We start from the raw sequence: 23,051 nt of genomic DNA on the forward strand, positions 1-23,051 counted from the left end.
TGGCAATAACTCATGGTTTTAGTATTGAATGGAGCTGTGTTGCCAATGTTTTGGTTTTGTAACGGTTTTGTAATGGTTTTGGTTTTGTAACGGTTTTGAAATTGTTTTGGTTTTGACAAATATCATCGGGAAGATTTCTCAGGTCCAGAATGAAACTTCTGGTTAGAACCGAAGAGAGCGAGTGACCCATCCCAAAATGGCCAACGGCCTGCTGGTTAGAGAACTTATGTGGGCCGTGTGCTCATTCAGGGCAGGTACCCAAGGATGGCTCTCCCGCGTTGCAGGCGAGTGCCTTTACTGCGCTATCGAATCAGTTCCTTACCGGGTGGAGCTGTTCATAGAATCATAGAATCTCAGGGTTGGAAGGGACCTCAGAAGGTCATCTGGTCCTACCCCCTGCTCAAAGCAGGACCAATCCCCAACTAAATCATCCCATTCCACGTTGTGTAAATAATTGACTATCCATTGGGCAAGAGAGGAAGACTGGGATGTGGAAGACACAAGTGCACATGGTCCAAATGTGGCAGAGCAGGGAGTTGAAGGTGGGTCGGGTCCCTCCCAGCTAAGCGCCCTGACCACTGGATTATTGGCTGTGTTAAGGTGACACACACTCCCGCTCTCGCTCGCTCACGTTATTTCCCAAAACATTTTGAAATTTTCCACACAACAACATTCTTGTCTTCGTGGCAGCCCTAGGGCTGAAGGGCATGAGAGTCAAACTGGGCTGTCAGCTCAAGCGGGTCGGTTAAACAAACACAGACCGAACGAGTTGATGTCGGATTTTGGAATGATATTTGCTGAATTCTTTTCCTCCTTATTTGCCCAACTTCCACACCTAATCAGTCTATTTGTCCTTGTGTATATGAGTATCTGGCTGTGTACAGGCACACATACTCGTGTCTGTGTACATGTCTTTATAGTCACACACACAGATACACAGGGTATGCCCCATTAGCTGAATAGCATGGGGGACAGGGATTTTATTCGGATAATGGGAAGTTTGGATAACCGAGAGGGCAGGAGCCTTTCAGCCATTCACAGCTGGGTGGCTTCCTCTGCAGCTGGGGGTGTCTCTGCTTCCTCCTCACAGTCCTGGCTGGGGGTCTCTGCTCTGTCACTGGAAGTTTTTAAGAACAAGGTCGGGATTTGGATTCTGCGGAGGTTCGGATAACAGGGTTTCATATAAACGGGAGTAGCGTATACACACACACAGAGACCCCTAAGGCCTCACATACAGGCATGCACATATGCGCAATATAGACACACACACACACACACACACACACACACACACACACACACACAGCTGTTTCATTCAAAGCCGTGTCAGCTCCGCAGTATTTCAGCAGAGATGGGATTTTCTTGAAGCGCGCACACAGTGAAACTGACAAGCCGCAGTTCACGCTGTGGCTTTTCCCTTTGTCTGTGTCAGATAAGAGACGGCGGTGTCTGAAGCGCTGCCTCGCAGTATCTGAACCTGTTCTGCCAGTGCGAGACACGCTTGGCTGCACCAAAGGAGACCGAAAGGCAGTGCTGAAGCTTCCTTGATTCCATTTGCTTGCCCTGTTATCCCACTGCTGCCCCGTGATGAACGTGCAGCTTTATATAGACACCGCAGCTAGCCCGCTCTTTATGCCATTAGGACGTTATAGGCCTGGGCATTAGGTCATGTAGGATGTAAAAGGAAATATTCTGCACCCCTCTTGCTGGCTAGGAAACGTGCTGTAAAGTGAAACAAATTGAAGGAAAAAATAGTTTTGTCTTGTTTTTCGTTGCCTGCAGAGAAGCTGGTTGAGCTCTAGTAGAAAGGTCAGATTGGCAGCCTTGCATGATGCTGTCACGCTGGGGAAGCTGAATTTGGGTGCTGAGTGTGGCACTCTGTACCTCAAAGCAGCACCCTGGAACCCCCATATTCACCCGTCATATAATTATGATATATTTCATCCAAAGCATGCCATGTAAGACATCATATGAAAGGCCATGATCTGCTGAAACTCACTGCTCTGTCCAAATACATATATTGTTAGTGGGTATGAAGTTATGAGGTTTTGCTGTATGGTTGTTATTGAAATACGTTGTAAGTTTGAAAGTCGTGTATTTTACCTAAAACAGTGCGGTTTTGGTTGAAGTTCTTGGGAAATCTCAGCTCAGTTCACAAAGGCTAGTGTGTGTCCTCTCCACATCGAGGGAGGGGTGGACTGGATAATAAACTTACACTGGTCAGGCTTCTGACCAGGGCAAGACAGTACAGTTCTGGGGTGCAAGGCTGGGGGCTTGTGAGATTTGCTGATGCCTTTTTCTGTGTGATTTGTGAGTGGCTCAAGGAGGATTTATGCAGTTTAGCTGGGTGTGTGACTCCACATGCTATTGTGGTAAATGCACCTGCAGGAGGTCCACTGAGCTGCCTGTCACTAGCAATGCATTGGGAGAGACAGCCCAAGCTGGAGAGTTAAGGGGACACAGTGGTGCTCCAGTTTGAGGTTGTACCCAGGGATCCCATCACACTGAGGAGTAAGAGTTTAAGGGTTCTGGGCAGCTACATATCTTATGTACTTATCAGGCCCCTGTTACTGTAGTATCTGACAATCACCTCAACTAATACTGGTCCCAGGCTTAACGAGGAAGCCTGTGTATTAAGAACTGTAACCTACCTGCAACGTCCAAAGGGTGAGAAAAACTGCTTGATCCAAATACTGCCGAGTCTAATAAGGTTTAAGATTTACACTGCACGCACAGCTGGGATGCTAGCACTGACTTTTCTGCCTACCACTTATAATCACTCAAATCTTTTTGTAGTTAATAAATTTGTTTTATATTTTACCTAAAACAGTGCGTTTTTGGTTGAAGTTCTTGGGAAATCTCAGCTCAGTTCACAAAGGCTAGTGTGTGTCCTCTCCACATCGAGGGAGGGGTGGACTGGATAATAAACTTACACTGGTCAGGCTTCTGACCAGGGCAAGACAGTACAGTTCTGGGGTGCAAGGCTGGGGGCTTGTGAGATTTGCTGATGCCTTTTTCTGTGTGATTTGTGAGTGGCTCAAGGAGGATTTATGCAGTTTAGCTGGGTGTGTTACTCCACATGCTATTGTGGTAAATGCACCTGGAGGGGTTTGCTGCTTGTCACTAGCAATGCATTGGGAGAGACAGCCCAAGCTGGAGAGTTAAGGGGACACAGTGGTGCTCCAGTTTGAGGTTGTACCCCAGGGATCCCATCACACTGAGGAGTAAGAGTTTAAGGGTTCTGGGCAGCTACATATCTTATGTACTTATCAGGCCCCTGTTACTGTAGTATCTAATCACCTCAAAATACCCCACTGAGGTAGGTAAGTGCTGTTATCCTCACTTTTCAGATGGGGAACCAAGTCACAGGATACATCTACACTAGCAGCACAGCTGGGATGCTGCACAGACGCTTCCTATATTGATGGAAGGGTTTTTTTCCATGACATAGTTCATCACCTCTCCAAGAGGCCGTAACTAGGAAGAATTTTTCCGTCAAACCAGCTACGTCCACACCGGAGATTTGGTCAACCTAACTACAGAACATAGGATGCAAAATTTTTCACAGCCCTGAGCGACAGCAAGGCCCATTTAATTTTTAAGCACAGACTAGGTCTATGTTACAAATCCAAGATTATAGAGGAAATCTGGGGTAGAGCAGGATCTAGGTCTCACAACTCAGGCTTGTCCCCTAATTGCTGGACTGTCCTTCCTCTCTCAACAGCAGAAAACACCTGCTTCCTCGCCGTGGTAGGGGAATGTCATGTTCAGTAATCACCCAAGAGGTGGGCTGCTTAGAGAGAAGGCCCCGTTCTTTTATTTACCATGCCAGCACTCCACTGGTTCTCACTCTGCTCATACCTCTGGAAAAACCTAGCTCCCCCCAAGCATGCTTACAGACTGTATTCAGTTATTAGCATTGTCAGCCCGATGCTCGACACAGGATAGCCATCCCTCCGGCGAAGGAAGGGGAACCCCTGGATTGCTGGGCTGGGCGGCCGGCCTAGCTTGGATTTGTGTCTGGGCTGGATCCATGCATCCAGCTCTAATTTTCAGTGTAGTTCCTCTGCCTGAGGCAGGGCTGAAAGCCCTTAGGGAAATGAGGTCCCACTCACATTGCTCCCTTGAGGGCATTTATAGGCGCACATGGGTCCCTGCCTCTTTATGGGCCTCCCTCATCTGGAAAGTGCAATGTAACAGCAAAGCGTTTGCTTTCACGCACCACACCTTTACATTGCTAAGCAAGCGTGTGTAACGCCAACAGACCCCAGTCGTCAGTGTGCGGGATTGAACCTGGGACCTCTGGAGCTTAGTGCATGAGCCTCTACTGCATGAGATAAAAGTCAATGGGCTGTTAGCTAAGACTGTCGAGCAGACTCATTTAACTCTCTCTCAGTGGTCATAGATAGGACACAACACCACTCCCACGAGGTGTGTGGGTTACATATGCTCTCTGGGGATTGAGCTCAGCGGCCATTTTGTTCTTGGCCTGTTACAGAAAGGAAGGGTGGTCCATGGTTGGTGCACCAGCCTAGGCTATGGAAGACCGGGATTCCATTCAGCTGTACAATGGGACATGGTGAGAATAAATGTATTCTGCATTGTGAGGTGCTCTGATGCTGTGGTGATGGGGCCCTGGCAAGTACCTAAGATGGATAAATTACAGAAAAACAATGAGGAGTCCAGTGGCACCTTAAAGACTAACAGATTTATTTGGGCATAAGCTTTTGTGGGTAATAATCAGAGGAAGAAGTGGGATTTTTACCTACAAAAGCTTATGCCCAAATAAATGTTAGTTTTTAAGGTGCCACTGAGACTCCTCGTTGTTTCTGTGGATACAGACAAACATGGCTACCCCTCTGATTCTAAATTACAGAAGAGAGTCACAGGGTGTTCTTGCCCTGGGTGATTTTCTAATCAGTTTTCCTTCATCTAAAATAAAAAAAAAATTTTTTTTAGAGTGAAAGTACTTTTTTTCCTCGCAGCAACACAGCAGGAAGGGGTCTAACCTCCATGCATGGCAGTGACAGGGAGATTCAGAGGAGAGCAGTTGAGACTGCCATGCAGGTTTAATGAATGGTGATGCTGATCCAACCGCCCTGTTGTGATTTAGACACATGAGTTACGTCTAAATGACTTAGTGTGATAAGAACAAAAGAATGGCCAGACTGGGTCAGACCAAAGGTCCATCCAGCCCAGTATCCTGTCTACCGACAGTGGCCAATGCCAGGTGCCCCAAAGGGAGTGAACCTAACAGGTAATGACAAACAGAGGCTAGGGACACCATTCCTTACCCATCCTGACTAATAGCCATCGATGGACTTTACCTCCATGAATGTATCTAGTTCTCTTTTAAATCCTGATATAGTCCCAGCCTTCACAGCCTCCTCAGGCAAGGAGTTCCACAGGTTGACTGTGCGCTTTGTGAAGAGCTTCCTTTTATTTGTTTTAAACCAGCTGCTCATTAATTTCATTTGGTGGCCCCTAGTTCTTATATTATGTGAACAAGTAAATAACTTTTCCTTATCTACTTTCTCCACATCACTCATGATTTTATATACCTCTATCATATCCCCCCTTAGTCTCCTCTTTTCCAAGCTGAAAAGTCCTAGCCTTTTTAATCTCTCTTCATATAGGACCCGTTCCAAACCCCTAAACATTGTAGTTGCCCTTCTCTGAACCTTTTCTACGGTCAGTATATCTTTTTTGAGATGAGACCACATCTGTACGCAGTATTCAAGATGTGGGCGTACCATGGATTTATATAAGGGCAATAAGATATTCTCCATTTTATTCTCTATTCCTCTTTTAATGATTCCTAACATCCTGTTTGCTTTTTTGAACGCCTATGCACACTGCGTGGATGTCTTCAGAGAACTATCCACGATGACTCCAAGATCTCTTTCCTGACTCGTTGTAGCTAAATTAGCCCCCATCATATTATATGTATAGTTGGGGTTATTTTTTTTCTAATGTGCATTACTTTACATGTATCCACATTAAATTTCATTTGCCATTTTGTTGCCCAATCACTTAGTTTTGTGAGATCTTTTTGAAGTTTGTCACAGTCTGCTCTGGTCTTAACTATCTTAAGTATCATCTGCAAACTTTGCCACCTCACTGTTTACCCCTTTCTCCAGATCATTTATGAATAAGTTGACTAGGATTGGTCCTAAGACTGACCCTTGGGGAACACCACGAGTTACCCCTCTCCATTCTGAAAATTTACCATTTATTCCTACCCTTTGGTCCCTGTCTTTTAACCAGTTCTCAGTCCCTGAAAGGACCTTCCCTCTTATCCCATGACAACTTAATTTATGAAGAGCCTTTGGTGAGGGACCTTGTCAAAGGCTTTCTGGAAATCTATGTCCACTGGATCCCCCTTGTCCACAGGTTTGTTGACCCCTTCAAAGAACTCTAATAGATTAGTAAGACGCGATTTCCCTTTACAGAAGCCATGTTGACTTTTGCCTTATGTTATTCTGTGGGTGACATGGCTCCTGTTTTACACCAGCATGAGTGAGGATACAGTCGGGCCCTATGTCTCCCCTCAACTTCTCAGGAGAGGACAGGGATCCTCCAGTCTCTGATTTATTTGGTGTTGGTCCTGCTTTGAACAGGGGGTTGGACTAGATGACCTCCTGAGGTCCCTTCCAACCCTCATCTTCTATGTTTCAGTTACAGACCTGCCATGTCACAGCAGACACCGAGGCTAATTCAACATGTGCATCAATGCTTAATTACTTAAAGTTATTCCAGCTCTTTAGATAGTTGTATAGAAATGGAAAGTGACACGGCCTCTGAACTCAATGAGCCAGAAAATAGGTGTCCATAAATAATGAGAAGAAGATTTAATTAGCATCAAAACCTATACATAGTAAATGAGATAAATATGGAACTGTCTTTTTGGAACAGCCTCGCGTGCTCAGACTTGTGCAGGGAGTGACTGATGTGGCCTTTGTTTATTTCGATAAAGACATCTGCCCAGACCCTCTTAGAAAGGGTTTAGCTCAGAAAACATTTAACTACCAGATTCCCTGATGCATTGGGCACAAAGCTCCCCCCAGCCACAAAAAAACTCCCTGCATAGAAGTCCCATTCTTGAGTGGCACAGAGCGACCTGAGCAGTTCCTGTGCCCACCTCCCTACAACCAGTAGAGGGGCAATAGCCATTGCTTCGTCTCTTGGTCCCTGCGGCAGGCTCATCCTCAGAGCAAGGACAAATTTAGCCATTGCTGGAATGTCCTGAAAGCCATTTATTGTATTAAAACTCCTGGGAGTAACAGAGGACAATAAATCACAGGGGAAAATGTGGTGTCAAGGTGCAAATATCTCAGTACAAAGAGCCCTCTATGGATATCTTTAGTCTGAAGATGAGAGTGGCAAAGTAAAGGAGAAAGAATCCCAGTGAGTTTGGACTAACCCCGCCAGCATTAGAAGAGGCATGTGCAGAATACTGAAAAATTCTTTTTCTTGATGTCGCACTCAGCAGGAATTAATTTTCCCACTCTGGGTTTGCATTTCGTGCTCAGATGAAGAGTGATACATGAAATCCCATTACAAAGATGAGGTGCGGGAAGAGATGCACAATCTAATCCCGAGGTGTGTTTGCATAGACCTGCCCTTAATGTCCTCTGCTGGATTGGGCTCTGACGGTGGGGAATGTGACACTTCTGTACAAGCTGCTGTGAATCTGGGTCATGCAGGTACTGGCATGAACAGCTCCACTCAGAGAAATAGTAAATTAGATTAAAGAGGTGTATGGTAGACTGGAAATCAAGTCTTTATAGATTCCAGCTGAGAGGAGATATTTCCCAGTGGTTAGAGCACAGGACCAGTTGCCAGAACTCCTGGCTTCTGTTCCCACCACTATGACACTGATTTGCTGTATGGGCCTGGGTAGTATGAGGAGTGGGACTGGAGAAGGTTGGTCAGGTTTCAGGTAAACACCAGCTTCTATATATGTCAATAAAGATCTTTCCTACAGCTCTGCCTGCTGGCCATATCACTTCTTGCTCATGAAACAGACACGGGGCAGTCACGTCACCTCTTTGTGCCTCAGTTTCCTCACTTTTAGAATGGATGTTAAAGTACCTACCTCACAATCAACTCATGCTGGCAAAAGCATTTGAGATCTTCAGATTACAAAGACCTGATCCAAACCCCTCTCCATTCTTGACTTTGATGTGCTGTGGGCAAGGCCTAAGCAAAGGGTAATTTGATTATCGAAACTTAGCTCAAACCAGATTTTACAGATCTTGCTCCTCCCAGTCTTTTACTGCTTATGCCAACAGTGTCTGTTTAGTACCCAGGTGCTATTCTGTTCTTTCAATGCTTGCAGCTGCCAGCAATTTGAGTGAGTCCAAAGGTTCAAAACTCAGAACTCAAGGACTCTCTGCTACTAAAAGATTCCACTGGTTGCAAATCTATTATAAAGAAGCTGGGTGTTTGCAATGAGGAGTGATATAATCAATCCGTTCTCTCCACCAGTGACAATGCTCTTCCACAGCAAGGTTTCACATGAATGAATCTGTTGTGTTAACTATTCTGAAGTAAGCACCTTTCAAGGGAACAAAAATACTTCAGCAAAACAAACAGACACTTGATGTTCCCACACATGTTCTCACACTTGCCACAGTGGCATTTGTGTAACTAGATGAGACTCCAGTCATGTGCAATTCTGTTGGGCCCTGCAACTTGGATAGCCATTGAAGTCAGCGCAGAGTGCAAGATGCTACCAGAACAGAATCTTGTACTAGTGTCAATAACTACACAAGATGGAGGGCAATGGAATAGGCCTGCTGATGTTTAGCTTATACAGGACCAACTCCTGAGGCTTTCATTCAGTTTTACCGTATCTGATGAAAAGACTAAGGCTCTGATCCAGAAAACTCCTGTGCATGGAAGTAACGTTACCCATTTGAATTCAGCAGAGCTCCTCACACACATAAAGTTACTCATCCGCAGAGCCATTTGCAGGCACTCAGAACTTAACCAGCTGAAGCTGCTCTTGTTTTAAGATGCTAGTATTGCAGTTCCATAGACAGATCAGTGCCAACTGGTGATGTCTTAGTCCGGTGAAACTTACATGAAAATGTTCAACCTTTCATTTCAACCTGTCTGGCAACCCTTGAAATTTACCATTTAGACTTGTTAGAGAACTAACTTTCTTCTCCCACTTCTTTTTCAGTCTGTCTACCTGATTCTATTCAGAGCCAGGAACTTGGGTATAAAAGTGCAATATCAATGTCGATGCATGCTGAAATAAAATCCAATGTCACAGAAAGCACCAAAATCAGGGAGAAGTAGCAATTCTGTACTAATAACAGAGAAAAACAATTGGACCAAATACTCTTCTAAGTTACTACTCAAACTCAGTTACTGGGTTTCAAACACTTCCCCTGTTCTTTAATCCGAGTTTGTGTTTCAAGAAGAGCTTTAAAAATTACACCCAGCAAAAAAGAAAATGAGAGAAGCTTACAATTTTTTTAACAACTCAGAAACACAGACTTGGGTGACCTCCTGCCGCCACTGCAGCTGGTCACTGTGATGGAGCATATGGAAGCAGTAAGTTCATATCCTTTCTTCTTCTAACCTTCATGCTGTGATGATGCTCATGAGAAAAACATTTCATTGTCCGATAGTAAAAGCTGACATTATTGTCCTGCCTCCATCTGTCGAGTAGGTTCCTAAAAATTATATGGTAGAGAAAACAACCTTTATATTGTGAGTCCTTGTGACAAGTGTTGGGAAGAGAAACTGGACAGAATGCATAGATCACTGTCTGTAATTGATAGATACCTGTAGGGAAATTCCCCTTCAGAAATTCTGCAGAGACAAAGGCAAAATTTTGGACTTGTCAATTTTTAATTACAAATAGCTAGTCTTTCTTCTGAAAGATCACCATGCTACTGACCATCAATATTGTCAAGGGCCCTGAAAGAGTACTGCTGTCTTTTCAGCAGGGGTCTGAGCTATCACACCTGAGGGGAGTTTTGAAATGAACAGCTTAGTCTCCTCCCTAAGGACGCTGCATCACTTTGGGGAGTGAATTAGGCAGGGGAGATGTTGCCTGGGGAGAGGGAGACAGGACAGAGAGGCAGGCATCTCTCTGGGGCTTAGGGGAAGGAAGTCCCAGGAAGTCAGCATGGGGATGGAAAAAGCCTCAGTTAGCAGTGTCTCACCCCAGTGCGAATGAGCCTAGAAAATTCAGCCTGCAAAAGGAGCTCTGTAGCGAAGTTTCTGGGGAATCTATTTATGGGCCAAAATCATCTAAGGAACTAGCTTTAGGGCTGAAGAAAGGTTGGTGAGCCCCATGAGGAGAGCTTCCCCCCCAAGGAGGGTCATTGCTGGGTCAACACACAAAGGGTTAGATGCTCATGTGGCTCTAATAGATGGAGCACCCACTGCTTCTGCCTTTAGGGTATGTGACACGATTACCACCACATTTCTGTGCGCAACTCGTCATGCGCGGTCAGGTCCAGCCATGTTGAAGATAAAAAGTGTTGCTAGTTACAACGTTCTTCTGCCCAGAAAATCTAGCAATAGATCCAGAAGCTAATGAAAGAATGTCTTAGGGCAGTGGTCGGTCACCTCTGGCATGCGGCTCGCCAAGGTAAGCACCCTGGCGAGCCGGGCCAGTTTGTTTACCTGCCACGTCGGCAGGTTCAGCCGATCGCAGCTCCCACTGACCACAGTTCACTGTCCCAAGCCAATGGGGGAGGCAGGCAGCGGCGCAGACAAGGGATGTGCTGGCCACGGCTTCCCGCCGCCCCTATTGGCCTGGAGCAGCAAACCGTGGCCAGTGGGAGCCACGATCGGCCCAACATGCCAACGCGGCAGGTAAACAAACTGGCCCACCAGGGTGCTTACCCTGGTGAGCCGCATGCCAGAAGTTGCCGACCCCTGTCTTAGGGGCTTGATAATGGACCCATGGATGTTTTCCCATAGGTCATTGGTTCAAATCCAGTTCAGGTCACGACTGGCTAAAAGTTGTCTCCAGCTGACGGATGGCCAATGTGTAATGAGTTGGTGGCTTCTCACTCCATTTTCTAAAGGGAAAGTGTCCTCATCCCACAAAATCCACCATCCTTAGCACAAATTGTCAAAAATCTCAGCAGAGAGGCTGAAGTTGGAATGGGCTGTGGAGACTGAACGGACTGAACTTTTACTGGTTCGTGGCTGGGGCACATTGTCAGGGCAGCATTAAGGAAACTTGTGCTGTAGTAATTAACCTGTGGAAAAACAGAGGCCTCCAGTCATAAGAACATAAGAATGGCCACACTGACTCAGAACAATTGTTCATCTAGCCCAATATCCTGTCTTCTGACAGTGGCCAGTACCAGATGCTTCAGAGGGAATGAACAGAACAGGGCAGTTATTGAGTGACCCATCCTCTGTCATCTATTCCTAATATCTGGCAGTCAGAAGTTAAGGGACACCCACAGCATGGGGTTGCATCCCTGACCACCTTGGATAATAGTCATTGATGGACTCCGTGAACTTCCCTAATTCTTTTTTGAACACAGTTATACTTTTGGCCTTCACAACATCCCCTGGCAATGAGTTCCACAGGTTGATTGTGAGTGGTGTGAAGAAGTATTTTCTTATGTTTGTTTTAAACCTGCTGCCTATTAATTTCATAAGGTGACCCCTGGGTTTCCATACTCCTAATCATTTATGTTGCCCTTCTGTGTACTATTTCCAATTCTAATATATCTTTTTAGAGATGGGGTGACCAGAACTGTACGCAGTCAGTGTGGCACATTTACCCAATATTAAATTTAGCAGGGCCAATAACCAAGATGGCCGACTCAGCTCACAGACACCATTTTGGAGGATTCTCCAGGTAGGGTTTATACAGCTTCTAAAAACAAGACGACAGGTTCAATTTAATAAAAATAACAGAGAATAGCTGTACACAATTGTGCTGCTGGGATCAAACTGCTACTTTGGATGTGAAATCTGCTTCAAGCAATTGTCTCCATAACTCTTCAGCACGGGGAGAATATTTTTTACCTTTCATGCCTTTAAAAATGAATGAGTATTTAGTACCGTTATAGCTGTAAAGAAAGACAGCCCATAATGGGATAGGCTTTTTTATTGCATGTATCTTCATAAAAGACGAGAGACTATAAGGGCCATATCCTCAGCTGGTGAGCGCTCATTGGCGTTTGATGGCACGATGCTAATTTACATTAGCTGAGCATTCACCCCTTGATGTGTCATGAGTGAAGTACAATGCCATCAGGCAGGCTGAATCAGGATCAAGTGGCCTCTTGTGACTTATCTGGTCTCCTTTCACTCAGGAAGGCAACTAGCAATAAAAAGAACGTAGCTGCATTTTCTCTTCATGCCATTTGTGTTTCTCCTGTGTTGAGTTTTCCTGGAATAGTTTTTGTGCTTTTTTATTTTATTCTTATGCTGCAATGGTGAAAACAACCCAACAAAAATGATTTAATATGAAATCCGTTCGTGAAACTCATTTCTGAAGGAGCTAAGCTGTCAGCTTCGCTTCCGTGGTGTCTATGTGTGGGTGGGTAAGACAGAGAGATGGAAACATTGAACATCAGTGGATTTAAATCACACAGGAAGGATTGTCCTGAAGTTATAAAGCATTGGCCTGAGCCTCAAAAGTTCTAGGTTCAATTCCTGGCTCTGCTATAGACTCCCTATCTGCACTTGGCCTAGTCATTTAGGGCTGTGTACCCAGTATTTAGAATCTGTTGGCTTGAAACCACTACAGAATGATCTTCAGTCGAAAGTCCCTCCCTTTATTAAGTTGCTCCTACAACATATCCTGGTCCTCTCTAGTAACTGGAGGATCAAGAGTCTATCAGCTCCACCGCACTCACAACTGGGCCTAGATTTTCAAGAGACCAACACTAGAGTTGGGCAGGAAATGGTTTCCCATCCTGCAAGAACTTTTCAGATTGTGAAAAATGTTCCCATCTTGAATCGGGACAAAAAGAGTCAAAATCTCAAAATATTTCATGAATGAAAAATCCATTCAGATCAAGTCAACTGAAATGTTTCAGTTTAATAATTTCAAAATGTTTCAATTTTGGCCTTTAAAATTTTTTTGTTTACTATGAATTCACTTAAATTTCTGAAAGAAAAATCGTTTCAAACCCCAAAGTGGAATCTGTTCATTCAATGAACTTGCTTAGTCTCCTTTGAATATCCCAATGGCCTGCTTCAAAGCTCCCTGAAACCAATGGGAGTCTTTCCATTCATTGGATCAGGCTCCAAATGAAAGCATCTGTTTAACACACATGAATGTGCCTTTTCGGTGCTGAGTGCTTTTGGAAATCAGGTCATTTAGCTTATTTGCCTACTTGAGAACTGAGCTCTCTAGAAAATCTGGTCATTAATTTCTCTGTGCTTTTATTCTCCATCTGTAAAATGGGGATAACGATACTCTCTTTCTCACGCCCTTTGTCTGTCCTGTCAATAGGCCTTAAGCACGTGCGAAAATATTTTGCTGAATAAAGAAGGACTTGTGCATCTGTTTAAGTTAGGCACATGCTCAAGTGCTTTGCTGAATCAGGGTCTCTATGTAGTGATCTCCCATTGACATTCAGCGGAAGCCAGTGCACAGGATTGGGATTGAGGTGACCTGGGTTCTCTTCCCCGCACTGACTCTCTGTGTGACAATGGGCAGGTCATTTCATCTCCCTGTGCACCCTGTGTGTAAGATAGGGATCAGTGATACTGGCCTATCTGTATCAAAGCTTTGAGATCTCTGGATGAAAACCACGATGTAAGATCCTCTATTGCTGTTGTTCTCTAGAAAACTATAGAATTGAATAGACAATGAGATCCTTTCTGGATAATTTAGAGAAATGGTCTGAGGTAAACAGGATGAAGTTTAATAAAGACAAATGCAAAGTGCTCCACTTAGGAAGGAACAATCAGTTTCACACATACACAATTGGAAGAGACTGTCTAGAAAGGAGTACGACAGAAAGGGATCTAGGGGTTATAGTGGACCACAAGCTAAATCTGAGTCAACAGTGTGATGCTGTTGCAAAAAAACAAACATGATTCTGGGATGCATTAACAGGTGTGTTGTGAGCAAGACAGGAGAAGTCATTCTTCTGCTCTACTCTGTGCTGGTTAGGCCTCAACTGGAGTATTGTGTCCAGTTCTGGGCACCGCATTTCAAGAAAGATGTGGAGAAATTGGAGAGGATCCAGAGAAGAGCAACAAGAATGATTAAAGGTCTTGAGAACATGACCTACGAAGGAAGGCTGGAAGAATTGGGTTTGTTTAGTTTGGAAAAGAGAAGACTGAGAGGGGACATGATAGCAGTTTTCAGGTATCTAAAAGGGTGTCATAAGGACAGAACAAGAAGCAATGGGCTTAAACTGCAGCAAGGAAGGTTTAGTTTGGACATTAGGTAAAAGTTCCTAACTGTCAGGGTGGTTAAACACTGGAATAAATTGCCTAGGCAGGTTGTGGAATATCCTGGAGGTATTTAAGAGTAGGTTAGATAAATGTCTATCAGGGATGGTCGACAGTATTTGGTCCTGCCATGAGGGCAAGGGACTGGACTCGATGACCTCTCGAGGTCACTTCCAGCCCTAGAATCTATGAATTCTTTAAGCAACTTATAGTATTTAATAGAGAATTAAATCCTTGCTATAAACTGGTTTAAATATTCTGTAGGTAGTTTATCATTCTCTATTACATAAAGTCCATATGGCTTTTCCATGAAAGTCAAAAGGCATTCAGGTAGACTATAAAGCAATAACTACAACTATAAACATGTACTTGATCGAGTTCCTTTCCCTCCTTTTCCAGTCATAGTGAATTTATTTTTCTTTTCATCCGCAGCCTCTGCCTTTACTCTTGATTGTATCAGGAATGAGCTCTCCTATTTAAAGATGGCTGCCGATTTTAGTTACTGCTCTGCAATATGCAGAGCTACTGATTTTTTGGCAGCCATCTTGAATTCTGGCAGCTGTTCATTCAGGGCCTGTTTAATGCATTTTGGTAACGGCAATTTGGTGCAACGTTCAAGTTCCTCGTTCCTGTTAGAGAGAAAGGGGTGGGGGCAGGTGGAGAGGCAGCTTTTCCCCTGTGCTAGTGCAGAGACCATGCGGGGGTAACTAGGATGTCCCCTACTCAGAGGGTGCGGGGGGCCAGTTTGGCCCCTGGCACAGGTTGTACCCTTGTTGCAGTGGCCGCATAGGACAGTGCTGAGGACGTAGAGTCACTTGGGCTCCGGTCAGGTGCCGTTCCATGCACCCCGGACTTGGCTACAGCGGTGGCACAGAGCTGTCAGAGTCTGCTCTGCACATAGCATGGGGTCCCCCGTGCCTGCTCTCACAGAGGCAGGATTTACGCTGATGCAGGGTCATAACAAAAGGACTCTAATGCAATAGTGAGCTGGGGCCTGGAACATGTGTGGCACACCTAGGGTGCCCTTTGGTGGTCTCTCCAAGTGTTCTGGTCTCACAGCCCGGGGCACAGTCTGTCTCTGGCCAGTTTAGCTCCATGTTCATTAAAAATATGGAGCCACTAACCGGGAAGTGGCTTTTTTGTTTATGAAACCCCTTGGCTATAAGCAGTCATTCACCCGTCGGAGGAGGGGAGCTGTGAGGTTTCCTGGGCATACCCACGGCTGTGAGGCAGCTTGCTACCACCTGCCCTTAGTGTGAGGAAGCTTTGTCTGGGCCTGGCGGGGATCAGCTCCCCATCTCCACCGGCCACCAACAACACAAGCTCTCCCCCCTAGGCTTCGCAGGCCCAGCTGCTGCTCCACAGGCTAGCAATCGACACACCCACCGGGGCACTGGAGCCCCCCCCAAAATGCCCCAGCCCCCCAGGCTCCACTCCCGGCCAAGCCAGGAGCCAGAGCAGGGATGGGGAGCTCACCCTCCCCGCCTGGGGGGGGGGGGGTGAAAGCAGCCCCCTGCCTGTGTCCTAGCTCCCCCGCCCAGGGCAGGTGGAGGGACCCAGGCTCCCCACAGCTGCCTGCACGGCTCTCCCTGACCAGGCTCCAGCTGAGGGGAAGGGGGGGGGGCTCAGAGCCACAGCATGGCCATGATAAGAGCTGGGTGGGCAGCAGTGGGGGAGCCTGAGCAACCCCCAGCCCCCCAGGCAAGGGAAGATGGAGGGTCCACGACTCCACAGTTCCTCACAGCTTCCCACATGGCTCTTACCATTGACATAAAGTGAAACAGCTCCAATCTGAGCACTTCAGAGAGACAGACTGACTCTGTATGATGCCCCAGACAGTGGTAGCTTAGTGGGCTCAAAATACTTTATGGGATGGGAAAGCCATTTCCCACACAGCTTGACTGCTCCAATGGAGCAGCTTCTCCAAGACACCTTGTCTACATTCCACACCATGTCACATAAATACTCTATCATAAAAACGGCAGCAATGTCTCTTTTTCTCCTCTGCTCAGTCACGGTGGAGGAGGAAGAGCTCATTACTGAAGAACATACGTTAAAGCAGAGTTTAAGACCTGTCTGCCTGTCTAATTGTCTGTATGCCCATAGCCTTGGTATTAGGCAGCAAAGTAAATGATAATAGCTACTGCATTACCAGGGGACTCGCACTGTCTGGGGTGAAATTTATGCATTGCTTTGTACTGAAGCGATTCAAGGTTTTCAATTCATTTCACTGTAAGCTGACTCACTATATCTGATTTAATAATAGCGACGATCATCCTTATTATTGTTTGTATTGCAGGACTGCCTCATAGATCCAGTGACGGACCAGGATCCCATTGTGCTAGGTGCTGTACAAACCCTGTCTCAAAGAGCTCAGAATCCATGAGAAATTCCTTGGTTGGATACTTAAGGTAGCTCTTTGCCCACTAACTTCAATGCCAGCAGAGTTGGCCAATATTTATCTATCCTACCACAGTTACCTCCATTACCACAATATCTGAACACCTCACATTCTTTACTGTATTTGTCCCCACAACATCCCTGGGATGTAGGGCAGAGTCATTTCCCCATTGCACAGATGGAGAACTGCAGCATAGATAGATTAAGTAACTCACCGAAGGCCATACAGGAAGCTTGTGGCAGAGTAGGGAATTGCTCCCACATCTCCAGCTAGAACTCTAACAACAGGGCCATCCTTCTTCTCTTAGTTCTATTAGATTAGTGTAATAAACAGCTACAGGTCTGAACCTGCTCTCACTGAACTCAGTGGAAAAGCTCCCATTGGTGATTCTGATTTCAGTGTTATAGAATCAAGCCCTAGTATCTTTTACACCATCCTCCACCAAAACACCTCTTCCTGCCTCTAAGTTATAATGTGCAGGAGTCTGGTAATCAGATAAGAATTAGAGCTGCCTCCGAAAAAGCTTCCTGCCTCGCCTGATTGATCTATCCCAACAGCAGGCATTGTGGGTTAGCTGCTAAGACGTTGAGCAGAAGATGTGTAAGACTACAACTGCACCCTCCGGAGGACTGAAGGGCTACACACGTAATCTCTTTACTGCATAGGGGCTCCGTGCAAACTTCATGAGGTTGTTGTGGTTGCACTAAATCTCTGTCTTCTCCTCCGCTCTGTGCTGCTTTCTCTTCTACCTCCCTTGCAGTACGTCTTATGCTATAGTCCATTGATCACTTCTGGCCAGCTGGTCCACAGAGCTGCCTCTGTGACACTGGGGACCTGCTGGGCCTGATTCTCCATTGCCCTGCAACTTGCATAGGCATTTAACCTGGTGAAAGGTGATGTAAAATTCTGCTAAATCACAACCATAGGTCTGGCAACTTATGGGTGGCAGGCCTGGGAATGTTTTGTTCTGAAAGCCCATCTTAGATCCTGGGGAGTAGAAAAGGGCTGATTTCTTATGCACAGTGGATTTATGGATGAGCAGGAGAGGGAGAAATTCATCCCCCTGCAGAGGATGAGGAGAGGCCAGTGCATACTTTAATCTCATATAAACCCTCACAGTAGTGCTGTCCTGCTGCACAAGCGGGACTTTCACCGAGCTGGTGGAGAGGTGCCTTGTGTTATGGGAACCCACCCCCAGAGTGTGAGCAGAAGTGGAGGAATATTCCCACAGGTCACTGGAATCATCCAGCCCAGAGCTGAACACTAGGTGACTCAGTGGCAGAGAGAATGTAGAGCTGAAATGAAAGTAACCCGTCTCCAGTATCTGACTGGATATTAAGAAGCAGGAGAAAGGCATTTATGGCTAATATAGATTCCTGTATATTACTTTAAGATGCCAAGAACCAGGCCTCCTTGAAATGATGTTCAGCGAGTTCCTCGCCTGCCACTGAAGAATCTGTGTGATGAGAAAGGGGCCCTGCAGAATGCAGGAAATGGCTCTATCAAAATCGACATGTGATTAACACCTATGCCTTGCCAGAGCTGGCAGGAAAGCCTAGCAGATGGGCACTGGTACAGGGAGGCCAGACCAGGCTGTGCTGCAGGTTAGCATATCAGAGGCCCAGAGCCCATCCAAAAATGTCAGACAGTCCACACCGTAGCTTCTGTGTCTCTGGTAAAGTGGAGAGATGCTGCCCCTGCTCCATTGCAGGACTGACTTCACGTCAGCAATAGAATGAGTTTCTGTGATTGAGCGGGGCCCAGGCTTGCCTGTGATGAATCAAATGGCCATGTTGCAGTGGAGGGGAAGACACATTACAATGAAATTTCATCTCCCCCAAACGCATCACTTCCCTGCTTGCCAATGGGAGCTGCAGATGCTCAGACCTTTTCCAAAAGAGCTCTCACACTCTCTGGGTTTCACTTTCTGAAAGCTCTGGCTCTGCCCAGTTGGGTACCTGAAACTGAGGCACCTCAAATCAGTGGCCTCTTTGGAAAAGGTTGGCCTAAGCACTGTCTCTGGGAAGTGAGAGGCCGAGCTAGGAAGGGAGCCAGCTCTCCTAGCCCCCACTCCCGCGCCTTCACCACACCGTGTGGAAACAAAACATTTGGTTCAACCTGAAACCATTTGTTTTCCGCTTTTTGATTTGCCAAAAACTCTGAAAATGGTGGTTTTCGGTCTGACCCAAAATGAGTTTTTGAAATGGCCGTGAAATGAAAAATCCCTTATTTGCCCAGTTCTCGTCACAGGTCTGCCCCTGCCCCACCTCCACTAGCCCATGCTCTGAGGGGGGGAAGTGAGTTGCATTAGCCCTACATTGGCACTGGTTACTTCCCTCTCCACCCCCAGCTCAGCTGCGCTGGCTGGCACCCTGGAGTGAGTGATGGTGCCAAGTGTCAGCCTGTTGCCTGCCTTCCTGCATGAGATGGGGAGTAACAGCCCCAGAGCAGCTGCTGTCTCCCCCGTGCACAGACTGGTGGTGCAGGTAGCCCTGGAAGAGTGGGCACCTGGCGATTCTTCACTCCCCAGTGCAAGCGCCTCATATAGGAGCCTGCTGTGATTACTGTATTGTCAGCACCAGCGGTGGGCGGTAGATGGTTTTCCGGTGCCACAAATATTTTTGAGATTCCAGACAAACCTGAGACCTTTTGAAGTTTTTCCATGAAAAACCAGAGAGACCCCCAGCTCCCGCATAGCCAGGAGTCCAGTGGTTAGGGATCTGCGTGAGATCTCAGTGCAAGTGCCCATCCTCGAGCAGGGCCTTGAGCCCAGGTCGGGCTCCCGTGCCCAGGTGAATACCCTAACACCAGGCTGTTGGTGGGTGTGAGTTGACTCTTGTTTTGACCAGAAAGTCCATCCCAGACCCAAGAAAAGTTTCTTGACTAAACTTTCGTCCAACCTGGTAACTTCCCCACAGACTGTTTCAGCTTCAACTAATCAGCATTTTCCGCCAAAAAAAAGTTTCATTGAAAAATTCTCTGACGGCCCTAGCCAGCAACCACTGGAACTCAATGTTTCACCAGGGAAAGGGTTTCTTTTAGCCCTGCCAGTTTTTGCGCCAGCCTCCTTCTGTGGCATTCCACCCCCAGTGTCTTAATGACCTTTGGCAAGGTCCATCCCCATTTAACCAGAGAACAATGGTCCTGGTAACAATGAAGCTGCTGCTGAAATAGGTGGGCATAAAGGCTGCAAGCAGAAGATGCCACAGGTAGTGCTGTAATTTGCAATTACAATTAGCCCAATGGGAGATATAATGTACCCTAATATAAACATGGTTGCACACACTTCCATCCAGAGCAGCTGACGTGTTGTCCGAATGAATAGGAAACGACTCCAGTCTTTCAAGGATCCAGTCCAGCACGTGCTGCATTTGGTAACTTCAGCTGTAGGCGTGTTTGGAGAAAGGGTTGTAACTGAAAGTGACTGTGACTGAAATGCAAACCCAGCCACAAAACACCAAGAGATTTGGCCCAAAGAAAGCTGACAGGCCCTAATTTTTAAGGTCACATATCCAAGACCCACACCCCGCAAAGCACATGGAAATTAGCTTAATTCACTTCGAAGGGATGAGTAGATTCTGATAACAGTTATATCTTTGGTTCCACAAAGTCTACAAGCCAGCTTCACAGCTGGGAAAAATTGGAATAGCTCCACTCAAGTTAATGCTTAATGAGTCCTTTTTCTTTGGGCTTCTCTACATGAAAATGTTGCACCATTTACACTATACCGGTAGAGTTAAAGCTATACTACCCCTCAGTGTGGATGCAGCTGTACCAGTATGGTAGGTCCAGGGCCGGCTCCAGACCCCAGCGTGCCAAGCCTGCGCTTGGGGCGGCGTCCCGCGGGAGGGCGGCAGGGGGCTCCGGTGGACCTCCCGCAGGCATGCCTGCGGAGGGTCCGCTGGTCCCGCGGCTCTGGTGGACCTCCTGCAGACGTGCCTGCGGAGGGTCCGCTGGTCCCGCGGCTTCGGTGGAGCATCCGCGGTCCCTCCGCAGGCACGTCTGCAGGAGGTCCACCGGAGCTGCGGGACCGGCGACCGCCAGAGCCACCCTGCTTGGGGCAGCGCAAATCCTAGAGCCGCCCCTGGGTAGGTCCTCATACCAATATCATGTATTCCTTAAATTTTTACCCTTAAAATGCAGAGTCATCCCCTTCCTTTGATTTTTAACTTGACAGTGTGGGGCAGCCAGTGAACCTATGACAATTTATACCAGCTGAGAATCTGCCCCTTTGCCCCTAAGAAATGTTCATCGGTGCTCCCAGGCAGAGTTCACCTGGATACCATCACTAACAGTGCATAAGGAAAGTTCACAGAGTTGGAGGGATACAAGCATTTGCTGTGATGAAGGTATCAAGTCTAGAGCATTCCTGGCATGCGCCCACAGTGAAATGCTGTATTGAATCCAAGGGGGGAAATCGTTCAACACCTCAGGAACAAAAATCCATTCATTATTTCAGTTTTAGTTACAGGTCAGCACAATGCATGTGAGAGCCCATCAACATCTTGGCTGCAGTCAACCCCTGTCAAGATGTCATTAATCGATTGTCCAGCAGAAGACATCTTGATAAAGTTGAGTTATAACGAAGCACTTTGCCATTTGCATTCAGTAGTGAAACAAAAGGAGTGAATTTCCATCCCTGAGCCACTGAATGAGCTGAGTTTAACCCTTTCACCCCTGAATCCACCTGAACAGGACAGACTATTTTATTGTTCATGATCAACAGATAGCTCTGGATTTGCCGGAATACAGCACAGGCGCTGATATACTTCTCACTTATACTAATTTTACATTTGACGTCAATGGAGTTACTAGAAAAGCTGGTTGAAAATGGCATTTATTTTTCATGGAATTTCTTTTTAAAAAATGTTTCTTTTTGTCCATAACTGAACTGAAACCTCAAAACTTTCCATTTTTGATAACTGTTTTCAGTTAATAAAATCTCATAACCATTTTTTATTAAAAAAATAATATTTTTTATGCCAAAACTGGAAGATTTTTACCAAAAGCCAAAACTTTTACCAATGTTTGTTTCCTTTTTTTGGTTTAAAAAAAACCACAGAAAATATAGTAAGGAATTATTTTTTTCCATGAAAAGCCTTGGGAAAAAAACTATGTTTCTTCAAAATTATGTTTTGATGAAAGCATTTTGACTCGCTCTTGTTGCTAATGATTTACAGCCATAAAGGTGAGTGAAGAATCAGGCCTGTTGATGGAGATTTTCAAAATAGGTGGGAAAAGTTAGGCTTCCAAATCCATAGTTAGCCACCTAAATAAGTGGTCTGATTTAAAAATGCTGAGCACCCAGTAGCTCTCTTTGAAGTTGATGAGATTACTTGTGGAGCAAGTGCTCAGTGAAATGAATATGGCTTGCACAATCTCACCTGTAAGAAGCGTCACTGACTCCAATGGAGCTACTCACGTGAGTAGGGCCCTACCAAACTCTTGGCCATGAAAAACACATCACGGACTGTGAAATCTGGTCTTTTGTGTGCTTTTCCCCTATACTATACAGATTTCACGGAGGAGACCAGCGTTTCTCAAATTGGGGGTCCTGACCCACTAGGGAGATGCAGGGGGTCACAAGATTATTTTAGGGGCATCATGGTATTACCACCCTTACTTCTACACTACCTTCAGAGGTGGGTGGCCGGAGAGCAGCGGCTCTTGGCTGGGCACCCAGCTCTGAATGCAGTGCCCCTCCAGCAGCAGTGTAGAAGTAAAGGTGGCAATACCATACCATGCCACCCTTACTTTGGCTGCCCAGCTCTGAAGGCAGCAGTGCAGGAGAGCAGTGGCTGCTGACTGAGGGCCCCACTCTGCAGGCAGCAGTGCAGAAGTAAGCATGGCAATACCATATCATGCCATGCTTAATTCTGTGCTGCTGCTGGTGGCTGCTCTGCCTTCAGAGCTGGGATCCCAGCCAGCAGTTACAAGTCTCCAGCTGTCCAGCTCTGAAGGTAGCACTGCTGCCAGCAGCAGCGCAGAAGTCGGGATAGCAGTACCGCAACACCCCCTGCAATAACCTTGTGACACCTCCACAACCCCTTTTTGGGTCAGACCCCCTACAATTACACCACCGTGAAATTTTAGATTTAAATAGCTGGAATCATGAAATGTATTATTTTTAAAATCCTATGACTGTGAAATTAAGCAAAATGGACCATGCATTTAGCAAGGCCCTACTCCCGAGTAAGTGTTTGCAGAATCAAGCATTAAGCGCAGACGTCACTTTAAGCTTTAT

The sequence above is a fragment of the Mauremys reevesii genome, linkage group 23, assembly GCF_016161935.1.
Source record: "Mauremys reevesii isolate NIE-2019 linkage group 23, ASM1616193v1, whole genome shotgun sequence".
NCBI classification, from domain to species: Eukaryota; Metazoa; Chordata; order Testudines; family Geoemydidae; genus Mauremys; species Mauremys reevesii.